Source organism: Geotrypetes seraphini, chromosome 1 (genome assembly GCF_902459505.1).
Source record: "Geotrypetes seraphini chromosome 1, aGeoSer1.1, whole genome shotgun sequence".
Lineage (NCBI taxonomy): Eukaryota > Metazoa > Chordata > Amphibia > Gymnophiona > Dermophiidae > Geotrypetes > Geotrypetes seraphini.
Window position 1 is genome coordinate 307452761 of NC_047084.1, and position 24595 is coordinate 307477355.

General features: G+C 42.8%; 1 long non-coding RNA gene across 1 annotated transcript in view; it reads right to left on the bottom strand.

Annotated features, from left to right (window-relative positions):
• LOC117355856 overlaps positions 1-24383 on the bottom strand; it is a 43370-nt gene extending 18987 nt beyond the window's left edge. The window contains exons 1-2 of the long non-coding RNA XR_004538469.1: positions 24097-24383; positions 13008-13105 (exon numbers count right to left, since the gene is read on the bottom strand). This is a non-coding gene — a long non-coding RNA (uncharacterized LOC117355856). The remainder of the gene's footprint in view (positions 1-13007; positions 13106-24096) is intronic.
• Positions 24384-24595: the final 212 nt, after the last annotated feature.

Consider the following 24595-nt stretch of genomic DNA (forward strand, 5'->3'; position numbering starts at 1 on the left):
CTGAGAACCTTTCAGCAGCCCATTGTACATTCCTAAGATTATTCACCCTGATCAATTGGGATTTCTCAAAGACAGAAATGGTACTGATAATATATGGCATTTAATAAGGAAGGGAAGAATTTGGATTTAGCTCACACTTTTGTAGCTGAATGTAATTTTCTTTATCATACTCATCCATTCAGCAACAGTTTAGGGATTGTACCACTTGTGGAAGAAAAGACCTTTGAATGGCCTTTTCTAAGAACATAAGCCGTGCCTCTGCTGGGTCAGACCAGAGGTCCATCATGCCCAGCAGTCCGCTCATGCGGTGGCCCATCAGGTCCAGGACCTGTATAGTATCCCTCTATCTATCCCCTTCTATCCCCTTTTTCTTCTGAAAATTGTCCAATTCCTTCTTGAACTCCAATACCGTACTCTGCCCTATCACGCCCTCTGGAAGCGCATTCCAGGTGTCCACCACCCGTTGGGTGAAGAAGAACCTCCTAGCGTTGGTTCTGAATCTGTCTCCTTTAAATTTTTCCAAATGCCCTCTCGTTCTCGTAATTGTCGAAAGTTTGAAGAATCTGTCCCTCTCCACTTTCTCTATGCCCTTCATGATCTTGTAAGTCTCTATCATATCCCCTCTAAGTCTCTGCTTCTCCAGCGAAAAAAGCCCCAATCTCTCTAATCTTTCAGCGTATGAAAGGTTTTCCATACCTTTTATCAAATGTGTCGCTCTCTTTTGAACCCTCTCGAGTATCGTCATATCCTTCTTTAGGTACGGCGATCAATATTGGACGCAGTACTCCAGATGCGGGTGCACCATCACCCAATACAACGGCAGGATAACTTCTTTCATTCTGCTTGTAATACCCTTCTTGATTATTCCTAACATTCTATTCGCTTTCATAGCGGCCGCTGCGCATTGTTCCGACGGCTTCATTGTCATGTCAACTATTACCCCCAAGTCCCTTTCTTGGGTACTCTCACTCAATAACAGCCCTCCCATCGTGTAGCTGTACCTCGGGTTTCTCTTTCCTACATTTAGGACTTTACATTTCTCTACATTGAACTTCATCAGTCATCTCGTCGCCCACTCCCCTAGTTTGTTCAGGTCCCTTTGTAAATCTTCATAGTCCTCTTTAGTCCTATTTCCATTAAATAGCTTTGTATCATCTGCAAATTTTATTACTTCACTCTTCGTCCCTGTTTCTAAATCATTTATAAATACATTGAATAGCACTGACCCCTGCGGAACACCACTCGTGACCTTCCTCCTGTCCGAATAGTGGCCCTTCACTCCTACCCTCTGCTTCTTGCCCGCCAACCAATTCCTGATCCATCTCTGAACGTCTCCTTCCACCCCATGGTTCTTTAGTTTCCGAAGTAGGCGTTCATGGGGTACCTTGTCAAAGGCTTTTTGGAAGTCTAAGTATACAATGTCTATGGGGTCCCCTTTGTCTATCCGTTTGTTAATTCCTTCGAAGAAGTGCAATAAGTTCATCAGGCACAATCTTCCCTTGCAGAAGCCATGTTGGCTTGTTATCATAAGTTTATGCCTCTCTAGATGCTACTCGATGCTATCTTTTATCAGCGTTCCGCTATTTTCCCCGGAACCGAGGTCAGACTTACCGGTCTGTAGTTTCCCGGGTCACCTCTCGATCCTTTTTTATAGATGGGCGTAACATTGGCTATCTTCCAATCCTCTGGGATCACGCCTGTTTTCAGGGATAGATTATAAACCTGCTGTAGTAGTTCCGAAATTTCCTCCTTTAGTTCCTTCAATACTCTAGGGTGGATTCTGTCCGGGCCCTGCGATTTGTCAGTTTTTAATTTTTCTATCTGCCTGTGTACGTCCTCAAGGCTTACTTCCATGGATATTAATTTTTCTGCTTGGTCTCCTTTGAAGATTTGTTCAGGTTCCGGTATGTTGGATGTGTCTTCTTTTGTAAATACTGAAGAAAATAACATGTTTAGTCTTTCCGCCACTTCTTTCTCCTCCTTCACCACTCCCTTCCTATCTCCATCATCCAGCGGTCCCACCTCCTCCCTAGCCGGCTGCTTCCCTTTAACATATCTGAAGAACGGTTTGAAATTTTGTGCTTCCCTAGCTAGCATCTCTTCATATTCTCTTTTGGCTTTTCTAACCACGAGGTGACATTCTTTTTGATACTTCTTGTGTTCTTGCCAGTTCTCCTCGGTTTTGCCCTTTTTCCATTTCTTGAATGAATTCTTCTTATCACCTATCGCTTTCTTCACTTCTTTAGTTATCCACGTCGGGTCTTTTGTTCGGCTCTTTTTGCACCCTTTTCTGAATCTGGGGATATAGCAATTTTGCACCTCGCTTACCGTGTCCTTGAATAGAGATTAGGCTTGCTCTACAGTCTGCCATTTCTTTGTGCTGTTTCTTCCTGTGGTTCTCTTTCCCTTCGGTATTCCGACTTCAACTTTGAACTTGATCATGTTATGATCACTGTTTCCCAATGGTTCCACTACTTCCACTTCCTTTGCAGGTCCTCTTAGCCCATTAAGGATTAGATCCAGAGTGGCATTTCCTCTCGTCGGTTCTCTGGCAAGCTGATCCATGAAGCAGTCCTGTATAGCCTCCAGGAGTCCGGTCTCCCTAGCGCATTTTGAGTTTCCAAGACTCCAGTCTATCCTGGGATAGTTGAAGTCTCCCATAATGATCGTGTTACCGTTTTTGCATTCCTGTTTCTTCTCGGCTTTCATTTCTTCATCGGTAGTTTCGTTTTGCCCAGGTGGACGATAGTACAGTCCATCTTTATCTCGAGCCCTTTCCTTCCTGGTATTGTAACCCATAGCGATTCCAATTTGTTGGTCGTCGCTGCTGTGTCCACTCTGGTCGAGTATATGCTTTCTTTTATGTATAGAGCTATTCCTCCTCCTTTCTGCCCTGACCTGTCCTCACGATAGAGTTTTTACCCCGGCAGTGCTATGTCCCATTTGTTTTCTTCATTCCACCATGTTTCAGAGACCCCAATGATGTCTATGTTCTCAGTTTTGGCCATGACTTCTAGTTCCCCCATTTTGTTCCTTAGGCTCCTTGCATTAGTATATATGCAATTTAAGTCCTGGTAATTTTTTGTCTTCATTTCCTTTCCTTGTGCTTCGATCTTTATTTTCTTCTCCTGTGCTACAATCCTCTTATCCTCCTCCTCTGGCTCAATCCGCTCCTGTGTTTTGCCCGTTGTTTCTTCCCAGCATTTTTCCCACGTAGTATCTTCACGGGATACCTTTTCCCGAATCGTTGACACTTGGTCGACTGTCAGCTTTCCCCTTCTTCTTAGTTTAAAGCCTGTTCTATTCCTCTCCTGACGTTGTTTGCCAGAAGTCTAGTTCCCGCCGTGCTCAGGTGCAGTCCATCTCTCCTGAAGAGCTTGCTCTTGCCCCAAAACATTGTCCAGTTCCTCACGAAGTGAAACCCCGTCTTCCTCACACCATCTCCTCATCCGTGCATTTATTGATTGTAGTTCCATCTGCCTCTTCACATCTTCCCTCGGTACTGGTAGGATCTCTGAAAACGCTATCCTCTGAGTCCTCATTTTCAACTTCCTTCCCAGAATCTTGAACTGTTCTATCAATGCACTTCTGCTGTAGTCCCTCCTGCTGACATCATTTGTCCCGATGTGGATCATTACTGCAGTCTCATCCATCTCTGCTCCTTCTAGGATCTTTCCAATTTTGTCCACGATGTCCATTGTTCTCGCTCCTGGGAGGCAGGTCATCAGTCGATCATCTCTCCCACCTGCTATGTGGGTGTCCACTTGCCTGAGGATTGAGTCTCCCACTAGGATCGTGGACTTTCCCTTCTTCAGTTTTCGCTCCAGTCGCAGGTCTATGTCCTCGGAGTGCTTTGCTGCTTCTTTTTCTGGGCATCGGCTAGACCAGTCCTCCCCTTCCGGTGGGTTTCCTCTGTGGGTATCTTCCTTGGAGTCACCTTCCACTTGTTCTCCCTTCCATGTTGGTGTGTCTTCATCTTTCCTCTGATATTCGTGTTCTTCCACCCTCCTCCTGTAGGCCTCCTCAATGAATTCCTCGAGTTCTCTGACTTCTTCCTCAATGTGTCTCCTTCTCGTGAAGTCCTCTGCTGTCCTGAGTGGGTCTTCTGTAATGTAGAGCCCTTCCAGTTCATGAATCCTGTCCTTCAGTTGCCTGACTTCCCTCTTCAAGCTTTTTAGCTCCTGAAACCGACCACATACACATGAGTGCCTCCCCGAGGGGAGGTAGTCATACATATGACAGACTGTGCAGAACACTGGAAAGCTCATCTTCTGGATTCCCTCTGCTTCCATTGCTGTCCACCTTTTTGGAGTACTCTATTTTCTTTCACTGGTTCCTTTTTTGCTTGTGTGAGTGTTCTCTTCTGTGCCTGCTGCTTGCTACTTCTTTATTCCCTAGTTATATGTTTTTCCCTGTATCCACTCTTAATGTGCCGCATTTGTCTAGTGTCAGCTAGTGTTGTGGTGTTTTGTGTTGGTTCCTAAACTTAGGATAGCAGTTTGAGTGTGTCCTGCTGTTGTTACGTATGTATGTGCACTTGTTTGGTTGTTTGTTGTCTTCCTTACCTTGATTGCCCTTCCTTGATATCCTTGGGTGTGGTGACTCTGTCCTTCTTTAGGCCCTTTGCAAAGATGCTCTCGCTAAGGCGAGCCCCTTTGCAGTTCGCCTTTGCCATGCGCCAAATGGCCACGTGCCATTGGCTCCTCCCCTTTAAAGGGGGAGCTCGGATGATGACTCAGTGGGGGTGGGCGGAGCTTACTCTCACCTCTACCCCTGGATTTCTCTCTGTTTTTCCTCTCTTTCTCTGCTCCCTGCTCTTATCTCCCTACTGCTGGCTCTCTTTCTCTCTCTCTCTCTCTGCTCCCTGCTCATTTCTCCCTTAGTGCTGGCTCCTGCTTCTTTAGTCAGCCGTTGGCAGCTTTAGAAAGGTTTGTTTCTGGCAGTAGTTTTAGGAACTGGATTAGCCCCAATCCTCTTTATCTGCTCTCTTGGAGATGATAATGGAATATGGGGATTTTTCAGGGTTTAACCTTGATAAGTCATTGGCTCTCGCTACAACTCCGGGGGTTCAGCGGTCCAGGACAGGTCCCTTTCCTTTGAAATGGCAGGAGGGGGCATTTTGCTATTTAAGTGTGCAGCTGACTTCTTCTACAACAACTTTACAGGCAATTAATTTGGAATCTTTGATGAGTTACACCAAAGACAGTCTGGAGTTTTGGAAATTTTTTTCCCTTGTCGGTTCATGGTAGGATCTAGCTGTTCAACATGGTGGTATTCCCCAAGTGGTTTTATGTTTTACAACTTCTGCCCATTCGACTATTGAAAAAAGACTTGACGGCCTTGTACAGGCTCCTTTCGAGTTTCCTGTGGGGGGGTCGGAAGCCTCGTATGTCCTTTAGATTCTTATTGGGAGCTTGGAGGCATTGGGGGATGGGGAATCACCGATGTCCAGAAGTATAATTATGCTTGTTTACTTTACTATCTCCCTCAACATTAATAAATCTTGTGGTATTCTCTTCTCAACCAATCCTAATGAAACAGTAACAGGAAAAATCTACCTTAAATCTCAACCTGTGAAAATGGAAACAAAAATAAAATTATTAGGGGTCATCATAGATAAAGATTTAACATTTCATGATCATATCAGTTCAGTAGTAAAAACCTGCTTCTACAAACTACGACTTATTCGATCTTTAACCTCCATCCTTGAAACTGAAGCAATCACGACCCTAGTTCATTCCCTAGTTATTTCACACCTTGATTATTGTAACTCTCTTTACAATGGAATTCTTAAAAAAGAAACCCGACGTCTTCAGCTCATCCAAAACACTGCAATAAAACTTATATATAAACTAGGGAAATATGACCACATCACCCCTCTTTTGAAAGAAGCGCATTGGCTACCCATTACACATCGTATCACTTATAAAACTCTCATGTTAGTCTTTAAAATTAAATCTTTTCATCAACCATCCTTTCTTGACAAACTTCTTATTCCACTTTCCCCATCACGGACCCTTAGATCTGCTGACCAAAACGTACTATCCGATCCCTCTATAAAGAAATTCTTCTATACAAGAAAAACCAACTTTTCTGTAGTAGCTCCTACTTTATGGAACTCTCTGCCATCCCAACTTCGACAGGAAAAACTTATTGACAAATTTAAGACTAATCTGAAAACCTTATTTCAAGATGCTTTTTATTACTGATGATTCTATTTTTTTTTTTCACTATTCACCTAACCGCTTTAATGAAGCGCCCTCCTTCCCTTTGTTCCTTCCCTCCCCCTCCCTCTCACATTCAAAACTTTTTTTTTTCTTCATCACTTTAATGTAACTTTTCCCCTCCCCTCCTTGTTAACCTCACTTTTATTGTCTGTTATTGTCAAATGTCTTTAATGTTCACTCTTCCCTTTACTCTTTCTCTTCTATCAATTTTATAATCTATAAATATAATTCTACATTGATTTTAACTTTTATTGTAAACCGGCTAGATACTTGTTGATGGTCGGTATATTAAAAATTAATAAACTTGAAACTTGATTGGATATTGGGTCAGTCGGTCTTTTCTTGTTTTGATTATGAAGCAGCTTCCTACCACCCCTGGCATCTTTCTTCCCTTTTACATGCTCCTTATACATCTTTGCCACCGCATTTACGGACCAATGTGTTATTAACTTCTTTAAGAGACGTTTGGCGGCTGTTTGGCGGGTTTTTGGCTGGCCGTCAGAAGGTTTCAGACCAGTTGCCTCTCCAAGGGAATTTACTTTTTTCTCCTGGCAATGATAACACCAGTTTTGGGTGGTGGGGCAGTTAGGGTTCACTCTCTTGTCCCATGTTTTGCAAGCTGACGGATCCCTGGAACCCTGGCGGATATTTAGTCAGAGGGAGGGCGTTCTTAGTGGTGACTATTTTGCTTATCTCCATCTGCACCATTATATTCGCTCGTTGGATGCCCATACTCTTGGTCTCCATTTGGGGGCCAAATTACACTCTTTTTTTGAGCATTCCGAGTTGATGGGTCTTTCTGTATCTTGGTTTTACTGGGAATTACAGGCTCATTCCCCGGGTCCTTCGAGGGATGGATTGCTTGCTAGGTGGAGCCCTGAGGTGGGCATTTCTCCAGAAGATTTGGATCTGCATAGTCTGGTTTGGAGAATCCCTACTTTATCTGTGAGTGTGGAGTTAAGAGAGTGCCACTTCCAAATGATTCATCGGGCTTATTTCACCAAAGATCGTTTCTTTCGGGCGGGTTTGGTCGCTTCTCCAGATTGTGAAAAATGCGAGCGGGGAGTGAAATCCTTTTTCCATGCCTTTTGGAGTTGTTCTATGTTCCGTCATTTTTGGAGGCGCCTGATTGGTTACATGGAGGGTCTCATGGAGAAGTCTTTGGTGCTCTCACCAGCTGGCTTTTTGCTTGACAAATATGAGGCTTTCCGTATCTATAATTGCTTTCACGGCCTTTTAGTTTGCAAGGTGGGGATACTGGCTAAATGAGTGATCTTGCAAGTTTGGTTTTTTGCTAACCCCCCTTCCTATTGGGCTTGGCGGAATCGCTTCCATGCTCTCATGTTACTGGAAAGAGAACAGATGCATACATTTTTTTAAAAACAAAAGAACCTTTTCCTGAAAATTTGGGAGCCCTATTTATTTTCCTTACCACATTGGGCATGCAGTTTGGTCCTCAATTCCTTTTAATCGGGGGTTGGCCTGTTGGGTGTTTTCTGTCATTTTTTAACCAGAGGCTGTGAACTTCCTGCCTGTCTCGAGGTTGGGGTTGTCAAGGTGGAAGAGGGAATTCTTTTTTTTTTCTATTTCCTTTTTTTCCTTTTTTTTTTTTTTCTTTCTTTCCTTTGTTTTCTCCTTCTGTACCTGTTTTTGTTTGAGATTGGGGGTTAGGTGTATTTTGTTTTCCTCCCCCTGTAGGCTGAGGTTTATCAGAAAATAAGACCTTGGCTTTTTCCGGCATAGTTGTCATGTTGCTGTGTTGTTGCTATGAAGGGGGTAGGACCTTGTCTTTGGGGGGTGGGTAATGTGGTAGTTGCTTTATTGAAAAATTTATGATATTATATTTGTTCCGTTTTTGGATTTCTTGCCATTGTTGTGGTGTTCTTTTGCAAACTGTTTTACTGTTGGTGCATATTCTCATCAATAAAAATTGTTTGAACAGAGGAACTGGATTAGGATTCTCAATAAATAGCTCTGTGCCACTGTTTCAGTTTAATGACTGCATTTTGGATTCCTTCCTTTTAGGTACAGGTATGCATCAAGGTTGTCCTCATTCTCCCTTACATTTTGCTCTTGTGCTTGAACTTTTAAGATTGCTGTAGGCAAATGTACAATACTTAAAAGTGTTTGCATTACAGTTCTGGACCGGAAAGCTTCACAGATTGATGCGTTTCACAAAAAATAAAAACTGGGCATTCCCAGTGAGCTACAGGGTACTCATTAATCAATTTAATTCTCTAAAATTTTGTAAACAATAAATGATTTTAGTAGTTTTTTTAAATGTATGTGTGTATGTTTCTGTTAATGGCATAAATACTACCATTTCATTAAAATGCAAATGACAAATTACTCTTTCTTAGTAACTGTCAGACCTCTCTACTGGAATTGACAACTTGATAGGCTTTTTTTTTTTTAGTATTCTTAATTATGCTACATCACTTTTTATGTTTTATGGTATGCAAAAATTTGAGAAGATAATTTTTTAAAGTACTTCAGTATCAGCTAGTCTCCATGTTTAAATATTTGGCAATTATGGGGGACCTTTTACTAAACTGTGGTAAGTCCTAGTGTGCACTTACCCTACTTTAAAAAGGCTTACCACGTGACATGCGCTGGCATCCCATGGTAAATTTGCCTGTATACGCATGTACATCACATGCTAAAAATATTTCCTAATTTTCTCTAAAGGGGTGTGTTTGGAGGTAGAGAGTGGGCATAGCAGCGCTAATCAGTTAGCATGTGAGGCATTGCTGCATGCTAATTGATTAGCATGGGGTTAGTACATGGACCTTTACTATTACTACTTGCCAATCAGTCGTGTCCGACCCTCGGATACTCTGTACGCCATGATTTCCTGTTTTCCACGGCTTCTTTCAATTGCTTGATGTTTAGTCTCATGTCATTCTTGATGCCAATGGGTCTTTGGTCTCCCCTGCTTCCTTTTACCACTGACCATTCTGAGTAGCACCTAGTGAATTTGCCCTCCTCACATGTCCAAAATAGGTCAGTTTCTGTCTGGTAATCTTGGCTTCTAGGGACACCTCTGGGTTTATATGATCAAGAACATCTTTGTTGGTGATCCTAGCTGTCCATTGGATTTGTAGAAGTCTTCTCCACAGGTAGTCTTCTTTGCCATAGCTCGAAGGCATCGTAATGGGCCTTTACCACCTACAAAATAATTGTTGGTAGGGGCTCATGCGTTAACTTTTTTAATAGCCATGCACCAATGGTGAAATTAGTGTGTGCACACACCAAAAATTAGGAACAGATGAGATGGGAGGAAAAAAGCCTCCAGGACCCTCCCTAGGAGTTCTGGCTTGGCTGGGCTATCTGAGGAGAGTTCCACAGAAGGAGAGTGACCCTTGTAAAGCCCACTGCATTCCTGTGTGACAGGAAGTCTTAAGTCTATGCCTCTAGAGCAGGGGTATCAAAGTCCCTCCTCGAGGGCTGCAATCCAGTTGGGTTTTCAGGATTTCCCCATCAATATGCATGAGATCTATTTGCATGCACTGCTTTCATTGTATACTAATAGATATCATGCATATTCTTGGTGAAATCTTGAAACCCCGACTGAATTGCAGCCCTCGAGGAGGGACTTTGGCACCCCTGCTCTAGAGATTCCAAGGCTGAGTGATCACAAGTGAGGTTCTCTTAGAGGATATCTCAGGTTTTCAAATCAGTTAAGAAGAGTATTCTGAACCCTATTTCCAGTCTTATTACAGTGTGGATTACTAGGGAACCATAATCTAAGCAGTACACTATAAAACTCCTGAAGAAGGCACCATTTGTGTACCGAAACGCATGCAGCATTGAGCGACTTTAATAAAGGTTCCTTGTTAGTAGACATCTCTTCTGTCCCCACTTTTTAGTGCGTATGCTTCCTATCTTCATGGGATTTTTGTGTTGCTTGTCTGTGTGAAATTAGTGTGTGGCCATTAATGACAGATCTGTGCATAACCCCTAAGCATTAAGAGCTTCTAACTACAAGTATTGTTAGTATCTAATTGACTAATTAGGTAGCCCAAATCTGGGGCTACCTATACAGAATCTGGGGGATAGTGCATACTCTTTAAGAAGAGGGCACATCTATATATATATAAAATCGGAGGTATGTATGTGTGTATATATGTATGTGTGTGTGTATGTGCCGCGATCACGCAAAAACGGCTTGACCGATTTGAACGAAACTTGGTATGCAGATCCCTCACTACCTGGGATGATATGTTCTGGGGGTCTCGCGGCCCACCTGCACACGTGGGCGGAGCTACAAACATAAAATCAGATTTCACCCATTCATGTCAATGGAAAAAATGTAAAACGCTGCCATTCTCACTGTAATTCAAAAACGGCTTGACCGATTTGAACGAAACTTGGTATGCAGATCCCTCACTACCTGGGGTGATATGTTCTGGGGGTCTCGCGGCCCACCTGCACACGTGGCCGGAGCTACAAACAGAAAATCAGATTTCACCCATTCATGTCAATGGAAAAAATGTAAAAAGCTGCCATTCTCACAGTAATTCAAAAACGGCTTGACCGATTTGAACGAAACTTGGTATGCAGATCCCTCACTACCTGGGATGATATGTTCTGGGGGTCTCGCGGCCCACCTGCACACGTGGCCGAAGCTACAAACAGAAAATCAGATTTCACCCATTCATGTCAATGGAAAAAATGTAAAAAGCTGCCATTCTCACTGTAATTCAAAAACGGCTTGACCGATTTGAACGAAACTTGGTATGCAGATCCCTCACTACCTGGGGTGATATGTTCTGGGGGTCTCGTGGCCCACAACTCTATGTTGCTTGCTCAAGGGTGGGTTCACCCAAGAATTTATATGTTCTTGCTCCTGGAGGTGAAACTAAAAATGTTGTTTATAATCAAGTTTTGCGTTAGTTGTATTGTATTCATTTTGTCAAATATTTCACATTATAGTTTGAATATATGTGTGTGTGTGTATGTATGTATGTATGTTCCAGCATAACTCTTCAATGCATGGACAGATTTCAACCAAACTTGACATACACATTACTTACTATCTGAGGACAAACACTGTGGGAGTGGGATGGGGGGGATATGTAAAAATGATTGAAAATTACAGATTTTAGTATCTACCCCATAGTGTTTTCGGGCTCACAGATGAATACTCAGCATAACTCTGAAACGCATGGAGAGATTTCAACCAAACTTGGTACACATATGACTTACTATCTGGGGAAAAATATTGTGCAGGTGGGACGGGGTAAAATACAGTGGGGGTGGGAAGGGGGCGATATGTTAAAATTATCAAATGCGACAGATATTAATGTCCAACCTATAGTTTTCGGGCTCGCAGAGATGAATACCGACACTCCCGATGCCGTTTAAGTCTAAGTTCAGCCCCATAGAGAGGGACATTCCTTTGGGACATGTGGAGGGTAGGGGGTTGGGACATGGGGGTGGGGCATATGGGACATGTGGGGGGGTAATGTGGGGGGTGGGACATAGGGGGGTGGGACATGTAGGGGGTTGGACATTTTGGGATAAATAAATATCCGGGCAACGCCGGGTAATCAGCTAGTTATTAATAACATTCTTTGGAAAAAAAAATTCCAAATGTAAACACCACAAACATTTTTGGGTGCCCATCACTGGTATCTATGGTCTATTTGTTTGGTGCTCTTGGGTAGTAGGCCACTTCCTCTGTTTTCCTTCTTCCCTGATCCTCATCCTGGTTTTGGCCCTATCTGAATTAGAAAAGAAGTCCCAAGCTCTTCTGCTCTGAAGCTGCTGTCCAGGGCCCATTTCTCATAACAAACTTTAGTAACAGATAATAACAAAGGCAGTATGAGATCTGTGACCCAGTGCAGGCATAATTAAACACCCACCCACGGACTGCTTCTTTTACCTGTTTAGGCTTCTTGTTATCAAGGGAACTTATGCAGGGGCTAGGCCAGACATGGGCAACTCCGGTCCTCGAGGGCCGGAATCCAATCAGGTTTTCAGGATTTCCCCAATGACTATGCATTGAAAGCAGTGCATGCAAACAGATCTCATGCATAGTCATTGGGGAAATCTGAAAACCCGATTGGATTCCAGCCCTCGAAGACCAGAGTTGCCCATGTCTGGGCTAGGCTATTGGGTCTATGAGTGGCAAGCTGGCTTTATAGCTACCATACTGGCATTTTGATTTTGAAACGTTACTGCAAAGATAGGGTTCTAGACATCAGGTTCTGAGCCAAAGACCATCAATTTTCTTGAAAATTTTACCACCTTTAAATCAGTATTAAAATATTTCTTTTACCACATAGGATTTCAGTATATTTAATTTAACAGCTAATTTACTGTAAATACAGCTGAAAACAAGAACACATTTACATCTTATAGAAGAATTGTGCATACCCTTATTTTGTGTCTGTTTCCATAATTGTATCAAAATGCCAAGGTCCTAGATAGACAGGATGTCAAAATTCAAAGGGAAAGCACAATATGTTATTTATACTTCTTGGCATAGATCTTAGGGGAAGGGTATAGAAGCCTGTGAAGATAACAGTTTTCTTTTCCCAAAGCTTTGTTGGAGGTATGGAAGAAACAGTCTAGACACGATATTGGATTAAGAACTAACAATAAGGAGTTAGTGAATTATAAGTGCAGGAAAGAGTAATCTTCTGAATGCTTTGTTGGGTTTACCCTGTATGTCAAATGTCATTTTCTCCCTCATTTCCCAAAACCTTTTAAAAACACTTGCATTGTCGATGGCTAAGCCTCTACATTTTGTGTAGACGCTTTGTTGGGACTCACCTATTTTGGCACAGCTGGGGTGTGGTTACTTTGTGAATGATGAAAGAAAATCCCGAGGCAGGTTCTCCAAACTCTAAGCTTGCATTTTTTTTTTTTAACTAGAAAAAAGAAGAAGTAACATGTTGAAACAGAGCAAAAAAAGAAAAAAAAAATCTTATTAATAACAATACAATAATAAAATCTCATCTACACATTCTGAAGATTGTTAGCATTTTACCCCCTATTATACAAAAGCCGGCAGTACGGGTTGGCATAGTAAATGCTCTGACGCCCATAGGAATTGAATGGGCATTGGAGCATTTACCGTGTGGCACTTGGCTGTGCGGCTTTGTAAAAGGGGTCTTAGTGCTTCTCAACTCGGTCAACTGGAGTACCCCTTGCCAGTGAGGTTTTCAGGATATCCACAATGAATATGCCTGAAAAATTTTGCATAAGCAAATCAAGTCTATGCTTATTCATTGTGAATATCCCGAAAACCTGACAGGCAAGAGGGTACTCCAGGGCTCAGTTGATAAACACTGTTCTAGAGGATCAATTACCAAAATAAATATCGCCCCTCCCCACCCACACAAAGTTCTAATCTTCCAACCACCTGACCTGAACCAAAAACTCATATGGAGTACACTTCAAACAGAATCCTAAACAAATAAATGGCACAAAATCTTGCAAGAGACCATGATAAAGTTATGCTTGTACTCATACCTATCACAAGATCCTGTAACTACCCATTCAAAAAAAAAAAAAAAAAAAAAAAAAAAACAAACAAAACCTCAGATCAGGATGAGATCTGCATAGTTTCAGTTCTCTCTAATACTTTTTGCTCTTGCATTCACCTTTACAAAGTACATGGGGAAAGTTGCATGGAAATCATGCAACACATGGAGTTCATCAAAGCCCACCCCCTTCAATACCCATGCCAATACTTTAGCAGGGAGAAAAGAAACATTCTTCTGACCTATGGCTTCAATTTAAAGACAGATCCATAAAGCATAGGAAATGTCCTGAGTATCATTAATGCATCTATTCAGCTCTTTACAACAGGCAGTCACCATCTGGTAAAAGGCATGGATGAGCACATGAATGTACTAACCTGAAGCTATTCCTTTCTCTCCCAATTGGTTGGCTATAAACATAAAGATATAGAAAAAGTAGTAACCACATCAGAATTATGCAATAGGATATAGAACATAAGGACATAAGAATACTCATACTGGGTCTGAATGATGGTCCATATAGCCCAGTATCCTGCTTCCAACTGTGGCCAGTCCAGACCACAAGTACTTGGCAGAATTCTAAAAAAAAGTAGCAGATTCCATGCTACCAATCCCAGGGAAAGCAATGGCTTTACCCAAGTGCATTTCAATAGCAGACTACAGACTTTTCCTCCAGGAACTTGTCCAAAACCTTTTTTAAAACCGAGATAGTTTAGCCACTGTTACCACATCCTCTAATAACAAGTTCCAGAGCTTAACTAAGTGAAAAAAATATTTCCTCCTATTTGTTTTAAAAGTCATTGAGTGTCCCTAATATTATTAATTTTTGAAAGAATAAATATAATTGATTCATGTTTACCCATTCTATACCACGTGGGCTTTTGTAGACCTCTATCAAAACCCCCCCTCAGCTGTCTGTTTTCCAAGCTGAAGAGATCTAACCTCTTTAGACTTTTCTCATGTGAGGGAAGTTCCATTCCTTAATTATTTTGGTCACCCTTCTTTGAACCTTTTTTAATTCCTCTATATCTTTGTTTTTGAGATATGGCAACCGGAATTGCACACAATACTCAAGGTAAGGTCATACAGTGAAATGATACAGAGCCATACTTTGTCTTATTTTCTATTCCTTTTGTATTTAATACTGTATTCCATCCTCAGTTTTCATACTTTCTATTGCAATGCCCTCGAGGTTAACACCGTCCATGGCAAACAGCAATCCATAACATAACCCACCATTCCACCATCATTCTTTCATACTTATTTGTGGTACACATTTACCCACCAAAAAGTGAAATTGATCCTATCATGATTTTTCCAATTCTGTGTAATCAATAATTAACATGAACCCGCAACTTAGGAGTATCTAGGAACCAACCTGGCCTTTCATTATAAAATCTTAAATAATTATTCTACTCGGCAGTCTCGTTGATAAGTTGGCCGATTAATATAATTGTGTTATTGCTAGGAAAAGAGAATTCTGCATGGATTAAAAGAGGAAGATCATTCCATAATTTCAGAGTTTAAAAAAGAAAGCTGAATTATAAGTGGATTCATGTGGAACAGTTTTTGGGTGGGACAAGACTAACCGATTAGAGTCCATTGGGTGCACTGTGCCTAGTGGCATAGTAAGAGGGGGCAATGGGGGGGTCTGCCCTGGGCGCCGTCTTGATGGGGGCGCCAGCACCTTTCTTCCTCTTTGCCTTCCACTCCTTCTCCACCCTCCACTACCGCATGCATGTGCTCTTTTTCTTCTCTTCTCGCATACCTCTTTAACGTTCCCAGCACGAGCAGCAACCCCAACCTGCTGCTTGAACCAGCGTCGGCTCTTCCACTGATGTTACTTCCTGGACCCACACCCAGGAAGTGACATCAGAGGAAAAGCTGAAGCTGGCGTGAGTAGCAAGTTGGGGTTACTGCTCGCGCCGGGAACATTAAAGAGGTACATGGAAAGTGTGTGCAGCAGGAGGGGGCTGGAGAGGGACACCTCTCACCCTCGTTAAGCCACTGGCAGTGCCACAGAGAGCCTCTTTCTGGAGTTCATAATGTATAAATGTACAGGCAATATATTAATGTGCACTTGGAAATTCTGTGTGTATAGCAGCTGGGGTAGCATGTAAACATATATTCAAAAGATTTGTCCAGATAACTTTGGGTTTTGCCAGACAAATTTTCAAAGTTGAATGAATCTTCATCTTGACTGGGTAAATTTTATTCTGGCAATCTACGTCCTGCAAAGAATTTACTAAAATAAGGTGATCGCGGTAGAGAGTCGGGGCAGAGAGCACACAAGAGTCGGGTCAGAGAGAGCAGGAGAGTCAGGGGCAGAGAGCTGGAAAGTCGGGGTAGACAGCAGGCAGAGAGCAGGAGATGGCAGTCAGAAAGCAGTGAACGACTGGTCCCCAGCAGACGCTTGCTTGTGATAGGCTAGCCCAGTCGGTGTTGCAGGGTTTTTGTTAGTGAATCGCTGCCTGCCATCATTTGAATGCTGTTCCCCCTCATTTGCATGCACGGATCGGAATTGGTTTGAGGTGATCAGCCACGAGGTCGCAAAGGAGTCGCAAACCGATCAGTGCACGATTGGTTTGCTTAGAGAATCTACCCTTTTCTCTCCGCGAAGAAACCACGCGGTAGACTTTCTTATCTGATGTTCTGGTTTAGGTTGTAATTAGTTTTCAGTGTGCTTTATATTGAATATCAACAAATTGAAATAAAAAAAACATTTAAATAATAATAATAAAAAAACCTAAAGTACTTAGAACTAATTCAAGATTGGCTTAATACTCAAATCTTGTGATGCTGCTCCTGAAATTACTACACGCGTCCACTTCAAACATTCTACATGTAGGCTTACTCCTATCAAAGGCTTTATGTTTGTAATATTCCTAATGATAAGACAAATCACTGGCTTACTTACCATTGACTCTTTGACCATGATGATTTCATTCACAAGAACATAAGGTTCAGGTTGTTGAACATCTTGATTCTTAGCTTCTTTCATTTTCTAACAAAATATGAAGTGTATGTCGTCGGCTATATAAAAGTCAAGTGAATAAACATGCACCATTCCTAGCCACTAGCTTGAATTCCATGACATGAACATTAAAAACTGGTCACTTTCACCAAAGGAACATTTCTTCCACATAAACCATTGCTTTGATAATTGAAAACAGAAATTGCCGCTCATGGACTGTAATACTATTCTTGTCCATTTAATTTGCAGTTTCACCAATAAAAAACTGTTTGGCATTACAGTATATTGTTCTTGTAACATCATAGTATCTGTTCATTGATCATATCAGTATCAAACCACCTGCAGGGCATCTCCTCATGCTGCCACTGACTGTGTTTCAGTTGGTTAAACCAAAGTCATAGCTTACAAAACAATAATGCGGAATGCATGGCTTTCTTTAAAAAAAAAACACCAACTCCCCCCCCCCCCCAACAACCTGGACTTCAAAGAGGAGACACTTATGGTTTTCACTTATATAAAGATGGCAGGTGGTGTGACAAACCCAGCACCAGCACTAGTTCGGTCCCTAATAGGATCGGGTGCAGAAGAGCTGATCAGATTGATTCTGGCGCACAACTTGAGGCTGACCTCCCTTGCCCCTATGATCAGAGCAGTAGTGATCTGGAGCAGAGGCAGGCAGACTGTCAACAGCAGCCTCCGGGCTTTAGGGCAGCTAGAGAAGCCACAAGGAATATAGCTGCATTAGATAAACCCAGGCAGAGAAAAGCTGCTTTAGAGCCAAAGCCCATCCCCCGCTACAGGCTGAAGGGGATTGGCTGTTTAAAAGCAAGCTGAGACAAACGGGAGGAGGAGGAGCGAGTGACCAGGGTGAGTCACTCTCACAGCCCAAGGCAGGTGAGGAGCTGTGGAGCAGAGTAGAAGAGACAACCGTGCCAGATTGGCCCATGCAGGATTTGGAAGAAATCCTCCCCACTTCAAACTTCCAGATTCCAGATGGTGTGGAAAGCATGGAGGTACAAGTAGCTGGCCCTATGCTAGAGAGCCAGACAGAATGTATGGACACTGAATGAAGGGAGTGAGTAATTGGGGAAAATTTGTGGGATTTTTTTCCCTTTTGCCTATGTTTTTCTGCTGTGCAAACAAGCCTGAAGAATGTGAGCTAGGTTTGGACTTTATGAGTATTTTTGGGTTAAGAATAACACTTACCTGAATCCTAAACTATGGAAGTGATTTAAAGTCAAGTTTGGAAACAAGAAGCTCAAGATAGAACATTTTAAGTTGGTGTTTTGAACTTTGGAAAATCCTGCCGTGGCTCCCGTTCCTGAGGAGCTAATTAGCTTATCTCTCTCAGCTGTGTGTTTTGCCTGCACGAGGGAGCTGAGGGAAAAGCTGAACTGTTGCAAGAGTGTGCTGTAGCTATATTGCCTAAAGAGTTTGGTTTAATTTGGATTTACAGCAAAGGTTTATTTCAAACTTTATTTGGCTGCTGAAATCTGCTGTTACATGCCTCTGATATTAATACTGAGAGAAAGTTTGAATTATGAGTGAACACCAGGGTAAAGCAATCCTGAGTCAGAGCACATGATTCCAGGAATAACCAACTACAGGAAGTTGCTGTTTTGTTAAAGCTTTAGTTTTGCAATTAACTTAACATTAGCATTCGCATTCCCGTCACCTGCAACTGAAAGCTAATCACCATCAATCAATAATCACACAACTCAGTTTTATTGGAATAAATATTTGGCCGCAGCTTTATTATCTATCTGAATATTATCTTCACTTACAATGCAATCTGTGTCCAAAAACCAACAAACCCCCAATGCATATTTCACACACCCCAAGGGAGCTATTCGGTGTCGAAACTAGCTCCAGTTAAGTCTTTAAATTTATAACATTCCCCCAAACGGCCCACGGTGACGCAAGGCCATGCTTCCCCTCCCCTCCCCCCAAACATGACCCACGGTGACGCAAGGTCATGCTTCCCCTCCCCCCAAACATGATCCACGGTGACGCAAGGTCATGCTTCCCCTCGCAGCGGTATCGCATACGAGTGTCACATTTATTTATTTATTAACTGCTCATCTCCCAGATCCAACTGGGCCAAACCCCATTTTCCGCCCCACCCAAAGCTGCGACCACCTCCCCCCAACCCCATAAGCTCCACCAAACCCACTCAAGTCGACATATAACATGTAAACCCCCCACCCCACAACACTGACACAAAACATAACATCAGCACAAATGGGAGGGAGGGAGGGATAATCTTTTCCTGAAGAGACTACTCTACTGTTCCCCTTTCCTCACAGAATTCACTCCAGAGTGCCACAACATCCAACCAATCACGTGACTGCTCCACCCCATCACCTTAGCAACCTCCCTAATCATTTTTCTTTCTTACAAGCTCTATCTATTAACCCTTTCTTACCTCCTCTTATAAAATTGTCAATCCTTATTCTACAGACCCTTGATAACACCTCATATATTCCCCTCACTATCTGTCCCCCCTCCCATTTTACCCACACCATCATTCAATAAATATTACCAGCCGGTGACATCAGCTCAGCTAATGTTATATCACACCAGATGAATCTGGTGTTCTTCTTAACATTAGCATTCGCATTCCCGTCACCTGCAACTGAAAGCTAATCACCATCAATCAATAATCACACAACTCAGTTTTATTGGAATAAATATTTGGCCGCAGCTTTATTATCTATCTGAATATTATCTTCACTTACAATGCAATCTGTGTCCAAAAACCAACAAACCCCCAATGCATATTTCACACACCCCAAGGGAGCTATTCGGTGTCGAAACTAGCTCCAGTTAAGTCTTTAAATTTATAACATTCCCCCAAACGGCCCACGGTGACGCAAGGCCATGCTTCCCCTCCCCTCCCCCCCAAACATGACCCACGGTGACGCAAGGTCATGCTTCCCCTCCCCCCAAACATGATCCACGGTGACGCAAGGTCATGCTTCCCCTCGCAGCGGTATCGCATACGAGTGTCACATTTATTTATTTATTAACTGCTCATCTCCCAGATCCAACTGGGCCAAACCCCATTTTCCGCCACAAGCGGTGACAGCCTCGAGCTTGTCACCGCTCCCCCCACCACATAAGCTGCGGCCAACAGCTTTAAAACAAGTCTCCAATAAAATAGGCCAAACCTATGCCTGAAAGGTTGACAGCATCAGGACAATAATGTCCATGGAAAATAGCTGCAACAAACTCATGAGAAACCACTCTAAACCCCCACATGCTATCCATAACTCCAAAAGCTTAGTATTAAACCCACTCAATAGCAACCATGTCCCAATCCTCCTTACACACTCAATAGAGGACCAAGCAAAACAAAAAGGGGTGGGGGCATTAGGGAAAACACAGACAGCAGACAACAGATCCTGCCTCAGGGGCAGTATGAAATCCTCTCCCTTTGCTGAACAAATGTCACAACCCATCAAAAGAATCATAAGGGAAGCAGAATAGAAGATTAGGAAACTGTCTTTGCTGGAAAAGGATTAGCAAGGGTCACTCCCAACAAATGCTCCATATACCTAACCATAAAATCTATAGTCCATGCCCCACTGGACTCAGAAACAGCTAAGAAAATCCTCACCAGCCCAATAGAATGGTAAACAAGATATTGCACATTCCCGTTACTCCACACACACACGTATAAAAGAATCCAAATTCCTGATCCTTCCAAGAAGGTGACCGGGGAATAGGCAATTGCATTTAACCTGCAGTCAACCCAACATCTCCAGACAGCTACCCCATGAACACAATAGCAGGTCGAGAAGGTGCCAGTTTACCCACTCAATAATCTGCCTAGTGCTGCAAAAAGGCTAATCGCCAGAGCACCACTACAAATCATGAAGTGCACACATTAGGCAATACTGCAAACAAATGTCACTAAACCCTCATACAAAAAACAAACAAACAAGTAAACCCTGCGCATGGACACCAGATCACACGCACCCACAACCAATTTCATAACTTCCATAAATCCCCACACCAGCAAATGTCAAGTGAACCATCTTCTAAAATCATCCTACAAACAAACAATACAGTACTAATAGAACATGCGGCTGCTCCATATGAGAAAGGAGCAATGCACCTCTGGCACCCAAAATTGCAGAAAATGAGTCAAACAAAGCAGTTTGGCTCTCAGCACCTATCCAGCGCCTTGCAGTTCCTCCAGTCTGAGGACACAAACAAAGCCACTTAGAAAAAACATAAGGACAGATAAAGACCAAAATGCCCAGCCAGTATACCCCTCCACAGTAACAATTAACTCCTCTCTCCCAGAGAGTCCATGTGCCTATCCAAAGCCGTCCTGAATTCAGAAACTATTTCATGCATCTACTACTCCTACACCTACTGGAATTCCAAAACTATTTCATGCATCTACCTCATCTTCTGTAACAATGTAGCGCCATACCGTACTGCAGAGCCCAGCACTGCTGCACTGCATCCCCTGCCCTCTTACTTTGGATTTGCTGTCAAATAAAAGGGGAGTCATCTCATGTATAGTTAGGCCACATAGGTATTTAAACATCACTATTATCTCCCTTCTCATGTTCCTCCTCAAAGTATACAGATGGAGATCATGAACTCAGTTCCCATATGCCTATAGGACATAGACCATCAACCCTTGTAGTAGCCTTCCTTTGAACTGAACTTAAATGTACACAAAATTCACAAGGAGGTCTCACCAAAATTTGTAGAGGGGCAGCAAACTTCCATTGTCCTGCTGGCCATACTGATTCCCATGCATCCAAACATCTGTCTAGCTTTTGCTAGCACTGTTACAACCTGGTTGCCTCCTGAAGCTCATCACATACAAGCACACCAAACCCGCACTCCTCATTCGTACACAAAGGTCTTCACCCTTTAATCGCACCATTCCCTTGTGGTTTAGCAATGCAAATACATGACCTGGCATTTCTAAACATGAAATCTGAGCTGCACAATATGAAGCCATTCTACAACTTAAGCCCATCCTCGTTAGGCACACCATCAGGACTGTCTGGTCCATTACTGCTTTGGCCTCCTACAACAATCCCACTTACATAATTGTGAAAAGAACAAGCCCAATAACAAACCTTCAAACACACTACCGATAAGATCCTCCCTTGGCATAACCATCTCCTGGGACCACAACCCACTGACACCTTACTGACCAACTAGTTCCTGCCCCAGACCACCAGTGGAGCCCTCCATACCGAGAACACTGAATACGATATGCCTATGAAAATGGTAAAATGACTAAAATCAAAATACACCATATTCACCACACTCCCCTTATCTAATGCCAAGATCACCCAAAGAAAGTAAGCAGATTTGTCGATCCAAATCTATCTCTAGTGAATCCCCAAGCTCTGTTGTAAAAGTGTTTCTATTGAGATACTCACCAATAAGTCAAACTTACCGGTCTGTATATCCCTAGTGCTGCCTTTTCTCCATTTGTTGTGGAGGGAAACCATATTCTCCCTGCTCTATTCATGCATTACCCACTCCCTACTCTACAGAAGCAGTGAGAAGGTAGTCAGCAGAGTCACCAGAACTACCCCCAAATTCTTGCAGTACCCTTGGATGTACCAGCCATTCCCCTTGTGGTATCCACCCGTAGTTCTAACGAACCCTCACAAACCCAAGCCACTGAAAATCAATCAGGGTTTTTTACACCTCCTGCCCCAGTCACATGAGGTGTTTGTACACCCTCCCCCCCAAACACTTCAGCTGTGAACCCAGAACAGAAAATATTAGTGAAGAAGTCATCTATCTCTTTACCATCTGCTACTTATTGGCCTCTTGTACCCTTGGGTTCCACAATGCCACTTTTGCATGTCTTCCTATCCCTAATAAATCCAAAAATGTCTTGTCCCCCATCATTATCGTGGCAGCTATTTATCCTTCCATCTCTATCTTTACTTTCCAGACTACTCGACCAACCCCTTCCCCCCCTTAACTCTATCCAATAGTGCTTCTGATGCCTTGCACCTTATAAGAACAGAAGAACAGAAGAATTGTGATACTGGGACAGACCAAAAGTCCATCAAGAACAGTATCCTGTTTCCAACAGTGGCCAACCCAGGACCCAAGAACCTAGTGAGATCCTATAATCCAAATTCTATGCCCTAGTAATAAAACAGAAATTATGCTGCCTATCATAGGAATAAGCAGAGGATTTCCCCAAGCCATCTCAATAAGGCCTTCTCGGTTAGGAAAGTACCCAAACTTTTTTTAAACCCCGCTAAGCTAAGTGATTTCACCTCATTCTCCAGCAATGAATTCCATAGATTAATCACATGTTGTGTGAAGACATATTTATCTGGTTTGTTATAAATCTACTACTTAATAGATTCATTGCACACCCCCTAGACCTAGTATTTTTGGAAAGAGTGAACCAGCGATTCACATCAGCCCTTTTCACTGCACTCCACTCAGTATTTCCTATACATGACATACACAATAGGTTGTTACCCTTACAATAACTTTGTTTAGGTTTGCTCACCACTTACCTAGATGATTCCCCACTAACACCATAAAAACTTTTACCCTTTAATTTCTCCAGCACAAATAAACCAAACCCTCAACTTTACTACAATGAACCCTCTCCCTTTCCACAGAGATAGACACCAAGAAATCTATTTCCCCCTAACACACACACCACACACCCAGAAAAACACCACAAGTACATAATATGAATGTACCTTAAACACCAAGAACAGGTCATCTCCAGCTGAGCTAACAAATCAGGACAGCTGACACCATGCTGAATCACCACAGAAAGAATGGCAGACACAGGAAGATCCAAGAGACCCAGAAAGGCCATAGCACAAAAGGAAAATTAGGAAGATGGCCCCTATTGACACTCCAAACAAAATTTTTAAATCACAATACTGTGCATGCTGATGCCATACAGTCATGCAGCCGCTGAGCACATAACTATTGCAATGGCAGCTGCCAGTGCTCCTAAGCTCCCAGACACGGGAACACCAAATCCGTGAAGGCCGCAAATCCACAACTCTGCCTAGCTGTAAAAACAAACACCTGAATGCAGCATTGGCACTTCCCAACTCCCTCCTTCTAACACCAGAATTTAGAGTCAAAGCCTCAAACCTATCTAGAAGTGCCCTACCATGTGGCACACAGACCAGCCAGTCACTACCCTCGTGAACTAAAGACCAACCACCTGCCAGCTCCCCTAAACTTGCCTACTAAGAAACAACCTGGCAAAATTACACCTCAACAGAAAGACCTCTCTGTGTCACACAAAATAACCCCAACAGGTAAGTCCCTCTCTGACACACTGTACATTAGCGAGCAAACACCTTTCACATCCCATCTCCCTCACAGTCAACCCACTCTGCCCACGGTCGTGCAGACAACTCACCAAATGGCAGCCCAGCGCTAACTACTGCTCCACACAGGGGACTGTTGTGCTGCCAGGCTGTTAAACCTCCACAGAAGAGCCCAAACTGCTCCTCTCCATTGCAGTCTCTGCTTAATCAGGCAACAAATCCAGCACCTGACAGACAAATAGCCTGTCCTGACTAAAACACAGACACAGAGAAGGTTAACAAGGCAAAAAATTATCTTACTCAAAATAAACCAAACTTCCTAACATTAAAATCACAATGAAAAAGAATATTTTTAGTAAGAATTAATATACTCTGAAGAGAATAATCTTTTCCTGAAGAGACTACTCTACTGTTCCCCTTTCCTCACAGAATTCACTCCAGAGTGCCACAACATCCAACCAATCACGTGACTGCTCCACCCCATCACCTTAGCAACCTCCCTAATCATTTTTCTTTCTTACAAGCTCTATCTATTAACCCTTTCTTACCTCCTCTTATAAAATTGTCAATCCTTATTCTACAGACCCTTGA